Below are 20,230 nucleotides of genomic sequence, written 5' to 3'. Positions count from 1 at the left end.
AGTTGTCATTTCTCAAGCAAAAATTATATCTTTCATTGTTTCAGCTTCTCAAGTGTGATATTTTGCAGCCTGTCCTTGTCTGGGATTACAGCGAAACAAATCTTTTTGGTTGGACAAAACAATACATTTGTCACATTAACATCTGGATAATTGTGTCAGCATTTCTTTTCTTTTCTTTTCTTTTCTTTTTTTTTTTAACATTTTACAAACTAAGCAATACATAGATTAATCAATGACCATGTCATAATGACCATTAATCCAAAATTTATTGAAATAAACATTAGTTTCAGCACCATAAAAACAGTCACTAATAACCTCCTATTTTAAATATTAATGCATGAATAATGATCAAGCAAGTGGCAACCTACAAGGCTGAAAAGTGAAGCCAAGGTGGAAGTGCCAAAAACTGCAGTTCCTCAAATGGCCACTTGAGGCTGGCTCCAAAAGTGAGTCAATCCCCAAAGACGGAAGATAGATGGCATCCCCAACTTTACATGTTTACAGCCTGGTACAACAAATGGTTTTGGTCTTTTTAGCTAATTTCATTGTTCATGACAACTGTACATGGGGTTAAAATTTATTAAGGCCTAAAATTTGCATAATTAAGAGTTAATCTTGAATCTTGAACCATGGCGTAACCCCAGATTTGTAGGTGTAGCTGTAGTCTTTGCCATTTGAGTGTGTTTTTAGTTCATGGAAGTTAATTGTAATGTGTTGGTCACCTAAAACAGTCTTGTTCAGCGTTGGTTGTACTAAAAGTACTAAGTCTGCCTTTCAGTAGTGAAAATTAGTATTAGCATTGTCACAGTTAACTATTGACTATAATTGCACCAAGCTAACCAAGCTAGCAGCTAGCATGAGGGTTATTGCCACCTTTTGGTCTAAATATGGTCACTTCTGATTCTGAAAACCCAAAATGGTGACTGCCAAACTCCAGGCTTCAAAGCGGAAGTGACTACGTCTTTTATTTTATACAGTCTGTGCTAGTAATATATAATAGCACATAGTATCTAATAGCATACATTATATAAGCACATATAGGGCCTTTTTCTGCCTGCTCCACTGAGATACACATTCAGAAGCACCTCCTAAAAACCACTACAATTTCATTGTACATACGAGGTCCAGCTCAGTGTAAGGGTTTCATTTATCTCCGCTTTCCAGAAAAGTGCTTATTTTCTCTTTGTTTCATCGTCCTCTTTCATATTGATTATTCTTTTTTAGTTGAGCTGCCAGCAATTACCAGATTCAAAGCTGATGACAAAGTGGCCAATCTAAGATGATTGTGTCTGTTTAAAATGCATTATATCCCACTGTGTTGGCTGGCATGTCATCAATTCTATTGAATATTTTTTATGATCGCCTTGGAAACTTACTGACAATGCTCGGCTGCTTTTATTTTTAACTGCCCATTCTCCTTCAGCAGTATTGATGCTGGATGCAAACAACACATCCAGTGCCTCCGACTGATGCAAATTACATCCACTATGATCTGTTGTGTTGTGTAGCAGCTCTGGGTTTTTAAAGATTATTCCAGAAACCAGTCAAGAATTGAATGGTGATTTTAGAACTCAGTCACTACAGGCTTTTGTTTTAAACCATTGTTTTTGCCATTTCAACAGTTTTCTCTTGTTCTCTGTGACACACTTTAATATGATCTGAGTCTTATGACAAAATTTGGAAACATTTTAGACACATAATCCAAAAATGACAATGATAATCATAGCTATCTGGGGCTTAGGTAAATAGTTTTCCTGTATGGTAAATGCTGATTGCAAGCTTCTTCCCCCCCAACAAGAGTCAAAATTGCCAGAGGGTACAAGGTTCATTTAGTATGGTGTCTGGAGCTTTAAATCATATCACATGATCTTAATCAGCAGATGGAGTTTACCCAGCTGTCATGAGATTGTAGATGCTTGTCTTAGCACTCCGAGGAGTTCTCATCCATGTTGGCTTAAAAACTTATCTTCCCCCTGATAATGAAGATCGTGGCATGATCAGATCATCAAGAGGAACCATTTGATGGACTTTATGTTAATATTGTTTTCTCAACTGCTGTTTTTAAGGCCAAGAATTATCTTTAAACCTCAGTCCCTATCAGTTATTTTCATCAATTGATACTAGTCATTTTGCTCAGGATTCAACCAGGAGAGTTTCATGTCCATCTAAGCTGCATCATACCATATCATTTCATATCAGTGCTCCAACTGTCAGTCACCTAACGTTGTCAGTGCAGAAAACACAATTAGCCTTTAAAATACATTTACCATATCAAAGCTAGTTTATCAACTCTTGAGACCAGATGCATAAAACTGTGGATTCATGACTTGGCAGAGATACCAACCCTTTGACATTCCCGGTTCAGGAAGAACCAATGTCATGCCCCTTGCCGTTCCATGGTGTTACACAAGGCCCCCTGTACCATCTCTATGTGACGCACAGCGGGGCCACAGCCAACTCCCTCTGAAATGTTTCTCTTGTGTGGAACCCAAGATTTGTTAAAGCCTGAAGATTTACAATAACTGCATTGTTTCTAAATTCATTACATGACTCAAGCAGAAAAGCCCTAGATACTCAGAACAATCTCTGAATACTTGTTCTCTTCTTATAGTCACATCGGCAAGGTCCTTCAACAATGCCAGAGTGGCTGTCCTTACGCACAGCAGCAGCTATTTATAGCATCCACAGTGCTATCAATGAGTCACACACCTGTGAACTGTCATCAGCAGTGATGTCTTAATTCTCATCAAAGAATTGTAGCTTTCCAAAAATATGTTGCACGAGTGATCACTTAACCTCACGTACGTACATATTATAATTGTTTACTAAACAATCTGATGGCCCGTGATTGTTATGAGGTTCTTAACACATACCTTAGGTGGAGTTAAGTAGTCTCATGATTTAGTTTGGTGTCATGGGGGTAGTAATAGTAGATGGGGTGGTTACTCTGGAGTCAAACCACTTCAGTCAATCAGAACAGCATTTTTTATTTCCTGAATTATTTGCTGACATTCAGAGTAGACAAAACTAGACCTAGCACATTCAGCTCAAGAACAAGAGCTAATAAGAAATCAACACAAATAAAGAACTTAGCCAACAAACAATAATAAATATCAAACAGTTAAATTTGCAAATTTCATCTTCTCCTTTTTTTTGGTATTGCACCCTGGATGACTTTTGCCTTTTCATTTTCTGTCACTCTGATGCTCTCAAAATATGTTCCACCCCCCATAAATACCCATAAATGCTCTAGCTTGTTGAGACTGTGATGATCACTCACTGATGAACTAAATAGGCTAAAGGTGGTACTCCTACGACCATCCTGTTCTCATTCCAAACTTGTCAAATACCAGTGCAATGCAAATACCAGTGCAATGCAGTGCTTTTTGCATCAGACCATGACAGCAAAAGGCACCTTTCATGGCAGTATGATACGCCAAAACAAACTTAAAAAGTTTGAAGCACCACTGGATAGTGTCAGTTTGAAAAGTCGCCAGTAACAATGTAATATGAAAAGCTGGAAAGTCCCTACAGGGCGAGCGGGTGGGAGGGCAGGTGGATGTGACCAACAAACACCAAACTTTCACCTGGGAACCTGCTGTTCACTTCCTGTGTAAATGTTGAGCCAAAGCATGATGGGTTTTTTTTTTTAAAGCCAACCACGTACATTTGTTGCACAAGGCAATAAATATAAAAATGAGGTGTTTTACCGATGTTGTAAGTGTATTTTGAAGAAGACTGTATGTATCTAATGAGCGGAAATGATCGATTCCTGTGAAAACAGAACCATTTGTTGAAAAGTCAGAACGTGAATAGTGTAAGCCGACACACCGCCTCAACAACAAAAGCAGGAGGGGAACCTAGCATGTCATATTTACACATAAATGGCCACTGATAAAGCAGCAATATTTGATGAGTTGGGAAGAGGACACGTTACAACTACAGACCGCTGTTTAGCACCTCTGAGAAGCACCCTAGTGGCGGTCTATGTCGCCTATGGGAAGATGTGCCACAGGCTTGTGACCAACCCATCATTTGGCCTGGTGAACCTTCACCATAGAGCAAGCCTAATACACAAAGTGCTGCTTTAAAAAGTCAACACTCAAAGGCAGAAGTGTTTTACATTGTTACGTTCAGAGTGTTTGGGGAGTACTGAACATATGACTTGGATAATACTGCATGAGTTGTGTGAGAGTTTGCAATCGGATTTTTGATATAGTTTTGCTGTTGTTAAATGTGGACCCTGATTATTGTAATTCATTAAGATTGGATGCCTTTTTGTATCCTCCGTTTACCGTGGAGACATGCAAGAAAAAGTTGTCTTCATGAATTCAAGGTAAAACACATTGAGTAACTGATATGCAAATAGTCAGTTTGTGGATGAAGTATTCCTTTAAGATGGCTGAGCAGTAATTCATCCAAATGCTAAGCACTGGTTGGGGTTTTAAGTGGTTTTGAAAATAGAGAATGTCATAGTACCCAGTGGAAATCACACACAGCCACTGACACCCCCTACGCTCTCTGCTCCTTGCTCCTGTGCCTTGTCTCCTTCATCATTATACACAACATACAACACAGCAACATACATAACAGCTATCTGATCTCCAGCAAGACACATTGAAGAAAGCCATATACTGCATTTGCTTTGCTAATAACACACACACACACACACACACACACAGACACACGTGTTCCTCTGCAAGAAACAAGACTCATGAGTTTTGTGAAATAAAAGGGAGTCTTGTTTGTGTCCGTGGTTAAAACGGTAACCCGCCATCTGCCTGCTTGTCTTCAGGAAAAAAACCCTCAAATCTCACGGTTAATAGAATTTGACCCGCCCCTGTAATCGTGGAAATGCACACGGCAAAAAGTCTAAGTAGATTAATGGCCGGCACCCCCTGAGTGTCATTGTCTTTGTTAGTGCATTAGGCATTCACTGGTGTTCTGGCTGTAACATGCCAGAGGACACGGGGCTGTGTTTGGAGGAGAGCGCCCCCGAACGACTGACGGCCTCTTTGCATACGCAGCATGCTACACTACATCATAATGCTAAAAAAAAAGACTCTGCGGCAAGAAATGAGTGAACTGAGGTTAAACAAGAGCAAATGAAACTGAAATAATTGTAGTGCTTGAATTATTTTTTTTCAGTTCACATATTACTAGTGATGGAAATTAAGAAAGTACTGTACTTAAATACAGCGCTGACATACATGTACTTCACTTGAGTATTTACCCCTTCTGTTGCACCACATTGCAGAAAGGAATAGGCTATATATTGTACTTTTTACTTTTTTAAGTGATTGCTGGAGTTTTATGTTGATTAAAACTCTCAGAAGTTCAACACTGCAAATATCATACCAAGATTGTTTTTGTCTGTTGAGTCTTATTTGTTTAAAACAAGTGAAATAATCATCCAGTGCATTTAGATAATTTCAGCCTGTTTAATAGAAGTCAATTTGTGTAATTAATTCTAGAAAATAGGCTGACAACTGTCTCTTATCCTGTCTCCTTTTGACATTTTCACACATATTTTTAAGTCTAAGGCTTAAAAATAATTACTTAGAAGATTAGAGTTTTTTTTTTTCAATCATATCATATGTCAGGTACAGGTGATAATAGTCTAATAATATTTGATATATGAAAACACTCTGAAAGGGGGGGCATTCTGCATGATTAGATTTTGATAAATATGATACTTTTGTACTTCTGTACTTTTACTTGAGTGAAACTTTGAATTCAGGACTTTGACTTGTGATGGAGTATTTTTCTACCATGGTATTGATGCTTTTACTTAAGATAAAGATCTAAACACTTTTTGCACCACTGCTACAGCTAAATACTTGAATACACATTCAGAGACATTTAATAGAGTGCTGCAGGGATGACGTTTAGTTGTAGGCTAACACAGACATTAAGATTTGCCCTGGCTCCCTTGTCTAAAAGCCGATGGGATTTTTTCATTGGACTGGACATTTTGTTCAGCCAATCTTCACAAATGAACACCACGTTTAATGATTTTTGGAGTGATGATGTTCCGTAGTCTCATTCAGCCACTTGTTAGGAACCACCTTTTTTAAGAAAAAGGAAGAAGAAAGGCTTCAACATTCAATATGAGCGTATTCACTGACGTACTTGTGTCGTAGAACAAAATGTGAAAATCTCTAAGCTTGTGCTAACCCTTTAAAAAAGGACATCCCACAGACGGCAGCAGGAGATTGCTGTTTGCATGATTCTGCTTAAATAGATCTAAAATTAGAACCACATTAGCCAGCATTCAGTCTTTTTGTAGCAGAAAGCTAAGGCTTCTGTCATCCCCATCATCATGTTATGACCTTATGTAAAGTGTTGGGTTCGTTACTCTAAAAATGTAATATATCACTCATTACTCTTTTCAGAAGTAATACTATAACTTATCACTCCCTGCCAACACTAATTTGTAACACTACTCATTGTATTACTTTTCTACATCCCATAAAATTGGTAATTGCGTCTCCAAAAAGAAAGCGTGCAAATGTTTTTTTCTTTTTTTTTACCTGGGGATCTTAAGTCTTGTGACTGGTATTCTCCCAAAAATCTGCTTGAAAGACGGAGAGTCACTCATGGAGTAACATTTCATCCACCGTATACACATCCACAAGCTTCAATACTATTAAAATCCAGTTTTGGTTGTCGCGCCATTGTAGTGCTTCAGCCAGCCTCCATGGTTGAGTAGGGTTTACCTTTGGTGTGGTGTATTTCCTGGAGCATTGTGTTGTGCTATTAGTTGTAGTCAGTGTTTCAGACTGGAGATTTGAGGATGTGGTTTTCGCAGTGGAAAGAGTTTTAGAAAGACTACCTGCAGCAATAGTGTTCTTGTCATCTTTCCTTGCACCAAAATCAAAGTAATGGGAATATTTCCAGCTGCTAAAGTAAACTGTTCGTACCTTCCAAACTAGCTTGCTGCTTTGTGACGTGCCTGCACAATGCGATGATTACAAAAGTGAACCTGCTTATGTGATTAATGTATTTCAAGTCAGTGGTAATGTGGTAACAAAAGTAACACTGCAATGAGTTGTTTAGTTTTGGGCTAACTAAAGTATTATTACTGAAATTTTATTAGTTAATAGTTACACTACTCGTTACTGGAAAAAGTAATATTATCAATATTATTAATATTATTACTAGTTCTAGCAGTGTTGGGCAGTAACGCGTTACTAGTAACGTGTTACTGGTATTAATGGTATTTCTCCATAATGGCTGCGGGAGGTCGTTGTTTGCATAATCCTGTACAAACTAAACCATAATACACAGGGCATTCATTCTTTTTGCAGCAGAAAACTAAAGTCTCTGCCTTCCCCATCATTATATTATGACCTAAGGTTACCTGACCTTAAGTACGGTGCAAATGTAGTATTTTGCTGTGATTACACCATGACTTCACAGAGAATTCCCCTGTAATGACCACAGGAGATCATTATTTGCACAATCCTATATATCTATGTGTTACAATACCATATATATCTATCTAAAATAAAAACCGTAATAGCTAGAACATTAATTCTTTTTGCAGCAGAAAGCTAGGGCTTCTGTTTTCTGTGTCATCAGATTATACACTTGGAATGATGTCATTGCATTACGTTATATGGTGCAAAAACATGCAGTGGCACCAGAGGAATTAATGATGACTCATGTCTTTGCATATCTCAAAAGCAAAATGAGGCTTATGTTTCTTTTTCTTGTTAATATGTTTTGTGTTTTTATTTTCCAAAACTTGATGAGAACATGTCTGATTTTTGAATATTTGTTTAATGACACAGTTTCAATACCACTGTATTACCAACCATTATGATTTATAGACTTACGCGACTTTTTAAGCTTAGGTTGGACATTTTAGGGATATGAAGCATTTGAAGAGACTCCAAGAAATGACATCCCACCAAGTAAATGTGCCAATGTAGACACACCAATTTCTATTGCAGAGTTTGAAGGGTTAACTACAGACCTTATTTCAGGCATCTAGACAAAAACCCTTTTTAAAAAACCCATTGACCTCCGGACAAGGGAATCTAATGTGCTAAAATGGCAACAAATTTGCAGGTTTTAGAAATTATTCCTGTAGGACTCTATCAGAAGAACTTGTTGGAATATTCGTATCACACCCAGCACGTGAACACACGTGGTGGCAGGGACATAATCAACCACTTCCACATGTTTACAGGAATGACACTCAAGGCCCCTGAGTTATAGAACTGGTAATTACTGAACTGTGTAATCACATCACAAATGTAAAAGCAATTCCCAGGAAAAATTGAGAAATCTACATTTACGCAAACATGGCCGGGCACAAGCAGGAAACGGGTAGAAATGTCACAGCCATCTTTTCCGACTCAGATCATGACTGTGTGGATGCACCTCTCCACCTCATCCTCCTCCACTCTTACACAACAAGCAGGCATCACTCTGCCTCTCAAACCCACGTTAAAGCGCAGCTTTCCTACAGCCATGTGTATGTGTGAACCAACAGTAGGTGTATGTTCTGTTGGAGATGCACATTTAAATGTCAGATGGATTTCATAACTGCAGCTGTGTGTGTTCATATAGCTATAATTTTACAGTGTTTGTGATGTAGGAACTGAACTGGTACTTTCCTGTTGCTCTCATACATAATCACCTGAAAAACATCCCTGTAAATGTAAGTATGAAATGTCAAGTGTGTTTTGGATCAGGTGCTGCATACATGTGTAATCATCATAATGTCGGGAACATTGGAATTGGAGTTTAAAAGAAAGTGCTGGTAAAGGTATCTCATGGATTTTTCTTTTTCACAAGCACAGTTACTTTCACACTTACCCTCACATACATACACTGCATATCTTTGAGGCCTAACAAAGTTGTTGAATACATTTCCTTCTTTATGAAACCTTTGCAAAGCTGGTTGTCTGAAGCCATGTATGGATGTTCATTCTTGACCTTTGGGAATATTTTGTGGGGATAATCTCAGCTCTACGGTATCCTCACTAATGACTAGGAGTTTTTCACAGCATCTCATGTTCTTCATTCAGTGCATAGCATTGGCTCAGGTGACAGAAATGACCACAATATGGAACTTTGGTAACTACACTGTTTACATCAATGTTTTCATCAGCTATCATTCTTCTCTGCCTTTTACCTGCTGCATTGCTTTGTGTCATGGCCAGCTCCCGTCTATCAGTTGAATAGAGCCAGAGGAACATCATGTAGTCTGCTTTAATTTACATTTCATTTTGATCTGAGGACCCTTACGGACAAAAGGAATATGAATAACTTACCGGGTAATTGATAAATGTACACATAATTTGACCTTATGATCACTTCAGAGGTAGGGAGTCACCACCTTTTTTGTCTTTCTCATTAACCAGGCTGATAAATCTGAATTAATTATTCTTTGGTGCTAACTGAGCCAACATGTCTTTATATGTGTAGCATGTCCATATTGACAAAAGTTCAAACCTTTATATTTGTATGCAAGCTGATACGATAAGCTAAGCTAAGCTATCTAAGCAGCTAACAAATATTGGTTTAAGTGAGTAGCCATCAACCCGATTTTAAACATCTAAAGAGCTTCTATGAAAGTAAACTGCGTGGTAACCAGATGAGGCCTCTAATTGAGACAGGCTTTTATTTGGCAAAAAATATGTAGCAACATAGGGACTTGGCGTTTAATTCGGACAAAGCTTTTTATTGAAGTTTTGTGATAGTTTAACATTTTGAGAAATATTTTCATTCACTTTTTTTTTTTTTTTTTTTTTTTTCAAGAATTCATTTCTATGATTTCCCTAACAGGAACAAAACAGGATCTCATCTTGTGTGACATATATGCGCAGAAGGTAGGAAAATGACGACCGCCAGCGAAAATATTTTTTTTAACACCCTGCATCCCCTGGATCATGAATCATCATTGGTTCATTATCAACATGAGCCAATATCGCATCTGCTGTCACAGCAAACATTGCAATGTAAGATTACAGTAATGTCTATGGTAATATGCTCCATATTAATGAATTCAGATACATTTTGTAACCTTAAAATAAGGTTATTGGGCCTCATTCACCAATATCTTCCTAAGTTTTTTCTTAAATTTGACCTTAAGAAAAGTCCTAAGAAAAGTCTACGTCAGATTTATGACATGTTGTTGAATGGCAGAATTGTTTGCAACTGTGTTCTTCGAATGATGAATCCAACTGTCCCTGTAAGTTGACAGCCCAAAGAGAAATAGAAGAAGACCCAAAAGTCTCAAAACGGAGGAGCACCGAACTCCAAACACTGAGAATTTTTATTTTTTTTCAAAAAGGTTTGAAGTGGCGGTGCTTCCACAGAAAGTGAACACGAAACAAACTGTTATATTAAGTAGCATCAATAGAGGATATAAAATAACACAAAAAGATGCATTATGTGCTGAAATTATGTATTATTCAACCACCCAGACCACAAAATGCAAACTGTATGCATTATAGTAACACAACCGTCAGGACTGAGGACAGAGATGAGCACTGTGGCATTGTTCAAGCTATTCATGTGTGTGTTTAGAGAGAGACAAAGAGAGGGTGAGAGCCTATTAATATAATAACTTACACAGAATGCTGCTTTGTCACTTTTTGTCCCGGCTGGCCAAGCCACCAGTGATATTTTTTGGTGTGATTAATCACTAATTATTAGATAGTATGGTTCCCATTAACATCACTGATTTGAATTGAAGAGGTAGTATAGTAATTATTTTAAAAAAAGCATAGTACTTTTTGTAAAATTAGCAAAATAAGTTTTATAAAGATTACAAATTATAAAAATATTTTTGTAATATAAATCCTATAATGTAATACAACTGTAGAATTGAATAAAACATAACAACTAATTGTTCCGTACAAACCTGTCAGCACTAAATGTCCGTAAGAGTGTTTCTTTGTGTGCATAGATTCTGTTCGTACAAATCTCAAATAAAAAACTGTGTGTGAAAATTGTGTAAGTGGGTTTTAAGAAAGATTGCCTCGTAAGAAGAGTTGGTGAATGAGGCCCAATGTCTACCAGTGGAGGGTGCGCCTACCACGGTCCCTATGCCTGAAAGCAGGCATAGGGACAGGCAGCTTTCAGATCTGGGCCAAGTATCAGACCTAAAACACAGACACCAACACTATGATTATAACATACACAAGGCAAGTTTCACTCTTAGTGGTTTCTATGACATGAGAAATACTTTAAAAACTTAAGTAAAGTCATGTGACGCCAGTGCTTTTACTATTGCAACACAGATTTGTTCAGAATGTAGAATAACCAGCGAAAAGGACAGGGTGTCGCTCTCTGCATCTTTCTGCCACACTATGGACTGCAATGTTAATTTTGACAGCTATTTTAGATTTCGTCTTTGTCTTGAGATGAAAATGCTTATTTGAAAATGCTTGTTAGTCTGGAGGTTTTAACTTGTGTCCTCTCACAGAGTTGGCGATTAAAACTAAATGTTCCTCTCAGTCAGAGAAAACTTATCTGAGTTCAGACTGTTTACTCACAGCACAGTTACACTCACAGATAACTGAGCCTCCTACCTGCCTGTCAAACAGCATTGATCTGAGTGGAGTCCTATAGGGATCAGAAGTGAAGTCCAACAGCCAGAGGTTGTTTGCTCCGTTGCCATTCTGCCATGGCGCTAACTGCTAACAGCCACCACTGCAACTATCAAACTCCATAAATCCATTCAAAAGCTCCACCCACCATCCACACATGGCTGATTATTTACTGATAAATTACAGCTCACAACTTGCACCAACTGCTGATGCTGCTCTGGTGGGAGTGTGTTTGCTGGCTTGCTAGACATCATGGTGCACACTAGTTACTTGAGTTTACTAGCCCGATGCTTACAGGTATGTGGCATTTGAAGATCATTGCAAGCACGGCCATTCCTCAGCTTTCATTGTCTGACAGTCTACCACTAAAATTTTTGTTACGTCTCATCAACCAAAATGGAACACAGATTTTGCCTTAGTTTTTATTATCAAGATCTATTTTAAACTTGTTATTGTCTGATTTTCGTCATGTAAAAATGTTAAATTAACACTGCCGGACGGCTCCGTTCTTGCTTAAATGCAGAAGAAAAAACATAAACAATAAGGAAGAGATATGACTTCATTCCAAAGAAATAAATGTAAGAAATGTATAGCTGTTAGGCCACAAGTACAACACATTTCTACGAAGTGTTGGCTTTGTTATCATGGTGACATCATCAGGCCTGTAAAGTAAATACAGTTAACAGCAAAAGCAGTAGATGCGTCCTGCAAGGGACTTAACTCACAGAGCAGTGTTGACTGTCCTGTCAATTGTCTTAACGCTTTACCGAGCAGATTATAAAATATCCATGATAATAACTAGGCTAATCAAGCTCCATCTGCTGAGAAAGACTCTGAGATGTGATTAAAAGCTCACAAAGTGCAAATCTGTAATGTTACTGAAAATGACACAGTTACTTAGCAATGCATTCATGACATAATCAAATACAGTCTGTATACCCATGCAATAAAAACAAAATGTTTTTAATACTTAGCATTACTACAGGTCAGATATTCTATTTAAAAGTCATTAGTTAAGGGTCATGAGTTTCTTACTTCATAACAAGCCATCAGGTTTGTATTTACATGACAAAATAAAGGGTTATTCCACTATAATAATAACTGCTTTGAAGAGGTGTTGATGCAACTTAATGGTCATTTTGGAGCCCATGGTTCTGTTGAACTGTTTTATCTTAAACAGAAAGATGTTACTAATATTTGGTCCACTCCATTTATACCAATGAAAATAAGATTTTGTTACTTCTCAAACTGGAAATACACCACTGGTGCAATGCAGTGGCACATTACACATCCCTCCAAGCTAAATTGCTGCCACACAGCATATTAACCATACAGTACATACAGTAATGCTTTGAGAATATTAAGTGGAGTGCTACCTTGAAATCAATATTCTACTGTGAGTTATTTTACATGATCCCTCGCATGAAGAACCAATGTCACCAGTCAATGTAATTATTATAACTTTTTAATGCTAGATTGTAGGTATTTCTGACCCCTATATTAACTGTACTCTTCCACTGAGACAGCAACAAGATCACAGACACGACAGGATGTCAAGGTGCTGTGTGTGGCCTCCTCCATGTACCCACATGTGGGTGAGCAGCATACGTGATGTCACACCAAAACATGGGATTCATTTTATCCATAGATTTTAATAATAACTAGATACCAGATGCCAGGTGGCGCCTATTCATTCCAATGGAGTTGCTCACCTGGCACATACACCAAGAAAAGTTTCTAGCTTCTAGGTTTACTCCCGCTATATGTGCCCCACTTGATATGTGCAGTAGTATTTCTCCTGCTGAACCTGCCTGCAAGTTTCCACTCAGCTAATAGACTTTACATTGTGATGATGTCACAGATTTTGAAATCACTTTTCCTAGCCCGAGGAAAGTTTGACAAATATGAAAATAAAACCATAGCTCAAAAAATCAGAATAGGAGATATAACTGACCTTGTCTGTAGTTTGTAGTTTGCATCAACAGTTGTCCATCTCATGTGTGACAGAATAGATAAGCATGAATTGATCTCCCTATACAGTATATGTCTACCTAAGCAACATAATGGTTCATGTTTCAAATTCATAACCACTGTCAATTATAAAAGTTTACTTATGTATTTAATTATTCATTACTGTAATTACATTGCTTTGTTGAATTCTCTACTCTGGTTGTTCAATTACGGCATTCTATGGTGTGTTATTTCTGAAGAGCAGAAAGCTGCTGTGAATAACATTGCTATTGACACAGTTCTGAACATTGTTCTGAACATTTTTTGTGCCAAATTAGTGATTTTTTTTTTTGTAAGTAGCCATTTAATTTTTTGTGCCAAATTTATATTGAAAAGTGTCATACAAATAAAGTTATTATTATTATTATTATTATTATTATTATTATTATTATTATTATTAATAAGCGGTATAATGTACAGCGAGTTCTGTGGTCCTACATCACCACATCGGGTTTTTTTTCACAGTAATGACCTGCTCACAGTACATGAACTCTTACTTGTTTCTCAGCACTCCTCCTTTGAATGTGCTGTAAGTCAACTCAAAACCTCATACTTAAATGTGGCATATACTAGTGGCTTGCTCAGAGCTAAAACACACAGCATGAAAATACAACCGTAAGACAACTGTGGACCTATTAGGAGGTACATTTCTTCTCCTTTTTGTGGAGGCTAAAGCTGCCAGTATTTTACATGAAAACTGCTTGTAGGATGGTTGAATTGCGTTGGAAACCCATTTCCTCACACCTTTCAGATGTTTGAGGAGCTTCTGTAAACTTTGCATGATTAAAATGCAGATAAAATGGGTTTCATGTCATAAATGATCGAAATAGAAGGCTGGAACATAAAATGATTTTAAAAATATATATTCTTTTTACTTTTGTCTATGTCAGGATATATATTTCCAGTGATCTGATTTGGGATGGTGACAGTTCATGATCTGATCCTCTGAGGTTAACCTGCTCTGAAGCAGGTTAGGTGTTCAGCACAAGTTACCAGAGTTGATTTATCCATAGAAAAGTGAACCATCTTCCTGTTACTTACCACCCAGGATAACCACTGAAGTTACCTAACAAAATTGTCTGCAGAGGTCTCCAAATGGACCTGATAATTAGAACAGGTAAAACCACAGAATATAGCATGCTCTTTGGCAGACAGAGTTCAGGGGCAATTGCTAGCTATGCTGCCACTAACATTAGCTAAGTCATCCGCAGAGGTCCCCTTCTTTCTAAAACAGGTATTTAAAACCAGTGAAAAAAACAAAACAAAAAGACGAAGCAGTCTCCCAATATGAATCAGTGTCTGCTCAAAGATTTTTGCTCGACACAGGACATCCAGAGGGACGGTTTGAGGGGGACTGTGAGCCGGGCTGCCACTAACGTTAACTCTACTTGTTTTCTCTAATAACTTGAGACATCCAATGACTTAAATCCTTCATCCACTTAAAATATATAGTTGAAAACAACCAAAATCTGAAAAAGTGACAATGACATAATTTGAGGCTATAGATTATATATAAACACTGACCACATGACGGCTCCTTCAAAGTGAAGCCAAAACATCTTGATTGCCCCCTGCTGGCACGCTGTAGAAAGTCATAAACCCCACTCCTACATGTTAGTGGATGGGACATGGACCAAAATAAAAGCGTAAAGTACACATCAAATGTTTTTTTGTTTTGTTTTGTTTTCGAAAGATGGTTTCTGTTATTGTAAGTAGTTGTTAACATGCTGATGTTTGTTCAAGTGTTCATTTTTCTGGGGATTGACACCATGATTGACTGCTGTGTGTGCCAGTTGGTGTGCTTGCATTCAGTGGTGCTGCTCACAATTGGTTGGAGGGTTGTACGGGGGAACTCAACACCACAGAGATTGCCGATATGCAGACAGTGGCTCCAAATCATGTCACCAGTGCAAGATAGCAGTGGCCGTATTCGGGATATTTTGGCTTCATTTTTATACACTGGGAGGAACTGTGAACGTGTTGTCCATCTTCATATACAGTGAAACAGTGAGAAAGTAACTGGCTGAAAATGTTTTAATATCTGGTCATCTGGCAGATAGCTGGCACCTATGGAAAACCCTGTAACCCCCTTCTCACACCTGCAGACCTTGCGAGAAGCTAACACATCCCAGACCAGTCCACTGAACAATTAAACTAAGATCAACTTTCCGGCAAACTGCCAATAATAACTTACTCCAAATGGGCTGTGTATTAAGCTTTGAGCTCTGCTGAAACACATCTGAGCCCACATTAATACTGCAGTTGAACACATCCTGTGTGGACACTCATGGAGGGCCAAAGCAGTTGATGTGCTGCCTTCACTGTGTGGTCAGTGCACACAAGGTGTCATCATACAGCACTGGTGTATTTTTGGACTTGAGTCAGTGCTGAGTTTTACAAATGTTCTGCATTGTCATCTGAGCTGATGACACGTCAGCAGTGTGTATAAAGCAACTCCAGTTTGGTGGTTTAATCCTTATCAGAGCCCAGTATAAGCACCGCTCTATCCTGTAAAGCCCTCAAACTATGATTGCAGTTAGAGAACAGCACCCCCACTACCACCACCACCACCACCGAGTCTCTCCCACACCCTACCCTCTCCATCCTTCACACCTCCCCCTGCAGCCAGCTGCTCCCAGACTCCTCAGTTCTCCTTCACCAGGGCCAACCAGACCTCAAAGGAATACCAAACACCAAGTGAGCAGGAGAAACACACAACAGAGGTGACTGATTGAAATTCACAGTGTGAGCAATTCCAATCTTTTGCATGCTGTTTCTGCTTGCCTGGCTCTCGAAGCTTGTTGTGGGGGAAGAGTGTGACTAGCAGATGTATCACTGTGCAGCTATACTGCAGAGGTCTTCTTGGGGGTCCTCAGTAGTGGGCGAGCTCTGATTGTTTGGTAACAGCGTATCAGTGGTGGGCAGGGCTTCCACTGACTCATGGATGATCCATCAGAGCTCATCAGCACTGAAGCACAGCTCAGGTTGTATTTTTAGACTGCAAGTTTGAAAGGATTCCCTGTACTTGCCTCTACTTCTACCTGTCAAATGAATATAATTTTCCATCTGTCACAGAAAGTTTCAGTTGATTGAGTCACTTAAAAGTCATTCTCTTGTATCCTTCCAGTCTGGTCGGTGAACGGAATTTGACCTTATCCTCAGCTGACAACTGCTTCTTTTTAACTTAATTTCGAAATTTAAAGGAAAAGCAATGATGGTTGGTTCACTGGTCGGTCTGTCACTCTTCTGTGCATGATATATGAAAACTTACTGGCGACACAATTTGGTATGTCATGTACCAGTACTTGTTAACCCATAGACCTTTGGTCTGTTGCTAACATTAAGCCACAATTAAGGTAAAATTAGAAGTTTTCAGTAACTTTTACAGTTGTGCTGTGGAGCTTACTACTTTTATGAATGGGTTCCAAAGAAAAGCTGGGCTGTGAGGTGATTTTGGACACTGTCCTGCTCCAAAATACAACCCCATAGGTTGTTTTTACCAGTGGAAATTACCCACAATATTTATGTCTGTTGTTAGACGCCGACCTCTAGTGGCCATAATTATTTTGGGAGTTAAGGAGGAAGTCAGGTGATGTATCATAACGAGGAGGGTGGGATGAAGGGGAGTTGGATGGGTCAAACAAGTATCAGACTTTCATCCATAAGACCGCTATTCATGTCCCATGTGAAACCAAAAGTCAAATCAGAATTATTTAAACATCATATAGTATTAGGTTGAGGCGTTTGCTCCGATGAAATGAGTATCAGGTATGCATGACATACATTATCTGTATTCTTGTTGAAGGAAAATCCTCATTTGGGTAGCTGTGTTCAGTCTCTTACTCTTATAATCAAAAATGATCTGAAGTTCAATGTAAGTGGTTTTCTAATAAGTAGTAATATAGCAACTTTTCACTGACCCATATCAATTTCAGGCTAATAAAACAATTCTGGTTAGGCCCCACCCATATTGCATTAAACCACACCCACGTCTGGTTTAAACCCCACCCGACCAAGTACAAATACAGTTAATTTAGGTGGTTGAACGGATACAGATAATGGTGTACTCATTCAGCCCTACTTGTATGTCCAGGTATGTCATGTGATGTACGGTACTTGAGTGATTTCACATGATGTATGTGACGTCAAGTGAGATATGACTGCTTAAATAAATAAATACTTATTTCAAGCCAAACTATGATCTTTTTTTCCAAAACCCAACCAAGTAGTTTCGTTGCAACTGTGACCGTTCCACTACTTACCCACCTTTAAAACTGCAATGGTTAGCAGACATATACGAGCCTTGCTGTTTGTTAGATGCGTTGATTTAGGAAATTCTCCTGTAGGTTGTATTCACAGGTAGAAACATACAACCTGTGGTTTGAAGACTTGTTGTGATTTTGGCATAGCAACAACAGTCACAGTCGCTGGTCACATGATATTCATTGGCCAAAAAATACATTTTCGCTAAACACAGTTATTACACAGGCTATAGCTGTAAAGTCAATAATTCTTCTTCTTTTATTGGACCTTATGGCTTAAAATCTAATCATACAAAGAGTTGTATTTGTCAGTTACTTCTGTGCCATTCATGTTGGTGGGGGAGTCAACGGAGAAAGACTGTAAGGCTGACGACAAGTGAGGTCTGGTGTCCATTTCAGTGATGCAAAAGGGACAACAACACAGATGGCTCTGGTAAAAATACAGTGGGTTGTCCAGCAAAAAAAGTTTAACCTTGCTATATTTACCAGAATTTAAAAAAAGAGGGACATAAAAACGGTGTTAACCTTGAAGTGGCACTACAATGAACAAAAATGTAAGTAAACTCTTTTTACTCCCATTTTTTAAGGTTTAAGTTAAAGATTTAAGACTTTCTTCACACACTCACTAGATATACACTTACCCACCACTTTATAAGGTAAGCCTTGCTAGTACTGGTTGAACGCCCTTTTCCCTTCAGAACTGCCTTAAGTCTTTGTGGCATAGATTCAACAAGGTGCTGGAAACATCCCTCAGAGGTTTTGGTCCATATTGACATGATAGCATCACACAGTTGCTGCAGATTTTTCGGCTGCACATCCTTAATGCGAATCTCCTGTTCCATCACATCCCACAGGTGCTCTATTGGATTGAGATCTGGTGATTGTGGAGGTCATTGGAGTACAGTGACCTCATTGTCATGTTCAAGAAACCACTTTGAGATGATTTGAGTTTTGTGACATGGTGCATTCATTATCCTGCTGGAAGTAGCCATCAGAAGATGGGTACACTGTGGTCATACAGGGATGGACACAGTCAGTAACAATAGTCAGGTAGGCTGTGGTATTTATAGGATGCTCAGTTGGTGTGCAAAGTGTACCAAGAAATGATCCCCCACACCATTACACCACCAGGAGCCTGAACTGTTGATACAAGGCAGGATGGATCCATGCTTTTATGTTGTTTACGCCAAATTCTGACCCTACCATTTGAATGTCACAGCAGAAACTGTGACTCATCAGACCAGACAACATTTTTTCAATCTTCTATTGTCCAGTTTTGGTGAGCTCATGTGAATTGTAGCCTCAGTTTCCTGTTCTTAGCTGACAGGAGTGGAACCCTGTGTGGTCTTCTGCTGCTGCTGTAGTCCATCTGCTTCAAGGTTTGACGTGTTGTTCATTCTGAAATGGTCTTCTGAAAACCTTGGTTGTAATGAGTAGTTATTTGAGTTACTGTTGCCTTTCTATCATATTGAACCAGTCTGGCCATTCTCCTCTGACCTCTGGCATCAACAGGGCACTTTGGCCCAAAGAACTGCTGCTCACTGGGTATTTTCTCTTTTTCAGACCATCCTCTGTAAACCCTAGAGATGGTTGGGCGTGAAAAGTTCAGTAGATCAGCAGTTTGTGAAATACTCATACCAGCCCGTCTGGCACCAACAACCATGCCACATTCAAAGTCACTTAAGTCACCTTTCTTCTCCATTCTGATGCTCAGTTTGAACTTCAGCAGGTCGTCTTAACCATGTCTACGTACCTAAATGCATTGAGCTGCTGCCACGTGATTGGCTGATTAGCTATTTGTGTTAACAAGCAGTTGAACAAGTGTACCTAATAAAGTGGCTGGTGAGTGTATTTCTCAAAAATTTTGGTCACAAATTTGTTAAAATTCATGTAAGCGAGCACTTCTCCTTTCAAAGGTTTTCCATCCACCTGACAGGTGTGGCATATTAAGATGCTGATTAAACAGCATAATTATTACACAGGTGTGCCTTGAGGTGGTCACAATGAAAGGCCACTCAAAAATATGCAGTTTGATCAGGACACGTCGCAAGTTTTGAGGGAGCAGGCCATTGGCATGTGGGAATGTCCACCAGAGTGGTTGTCTGTGAACTAAATGTTCATTTCACTACCATAAGCAGTCTCCAATGTCGTTTAACTGAATTTGGCAGTACATCCAACCAGCCTTACAACTGCACAAGTTAGTTACGATGACAAACTGCTGTCAGATCAAGACCCCAGTGAGGATGATGAGCATGCAGATGAGCTTCCCTGAAACAGTTTCTGATGGTTTGCCAAATTCACTAAAGACAGCTTATGGTAGTAAAATGAACAATGAATTCATGGGCAACAGCTCTGGTGGACATTCCTGCAGTCAACATTAGAATGGCA

General features: G+C 38.8%; 1 protein-coding gene across 2 annotated transcripts in view; it reads left to right on the top strand.

The window, feature by feature from the left end:
* tsnare1 (T-SNARE Domain Containing 1) overlaps positions 1 to 20,230 on the top strand; it is a 320,279-nt gene that overhangs the window by 118,167 nt on the left and 181,882 nt on the right. The gene's annotated exons all lie outside the window — the stretch shown is intronic.

This window comes from Epinephelus lanceolatus, chromosome 10 (assembly GCF_041903045.1).
Source record: "Epinephelus lanceolatus isolate andai-2023 chromosome 10, ASM4190304v1, whole genome shotgun sequence".
NCBI classification, from domain to species: Eukaryota; Metazoa; Chordata; class Actinopteri; order Perciformes; family Serranidae; genus Epinephelus; species Epinephelus lanceolatus.
Note: the sequence above shows the minus strand (reverse complement) of the source record. Positions and strands in the feature narration are given on the sequence as shown.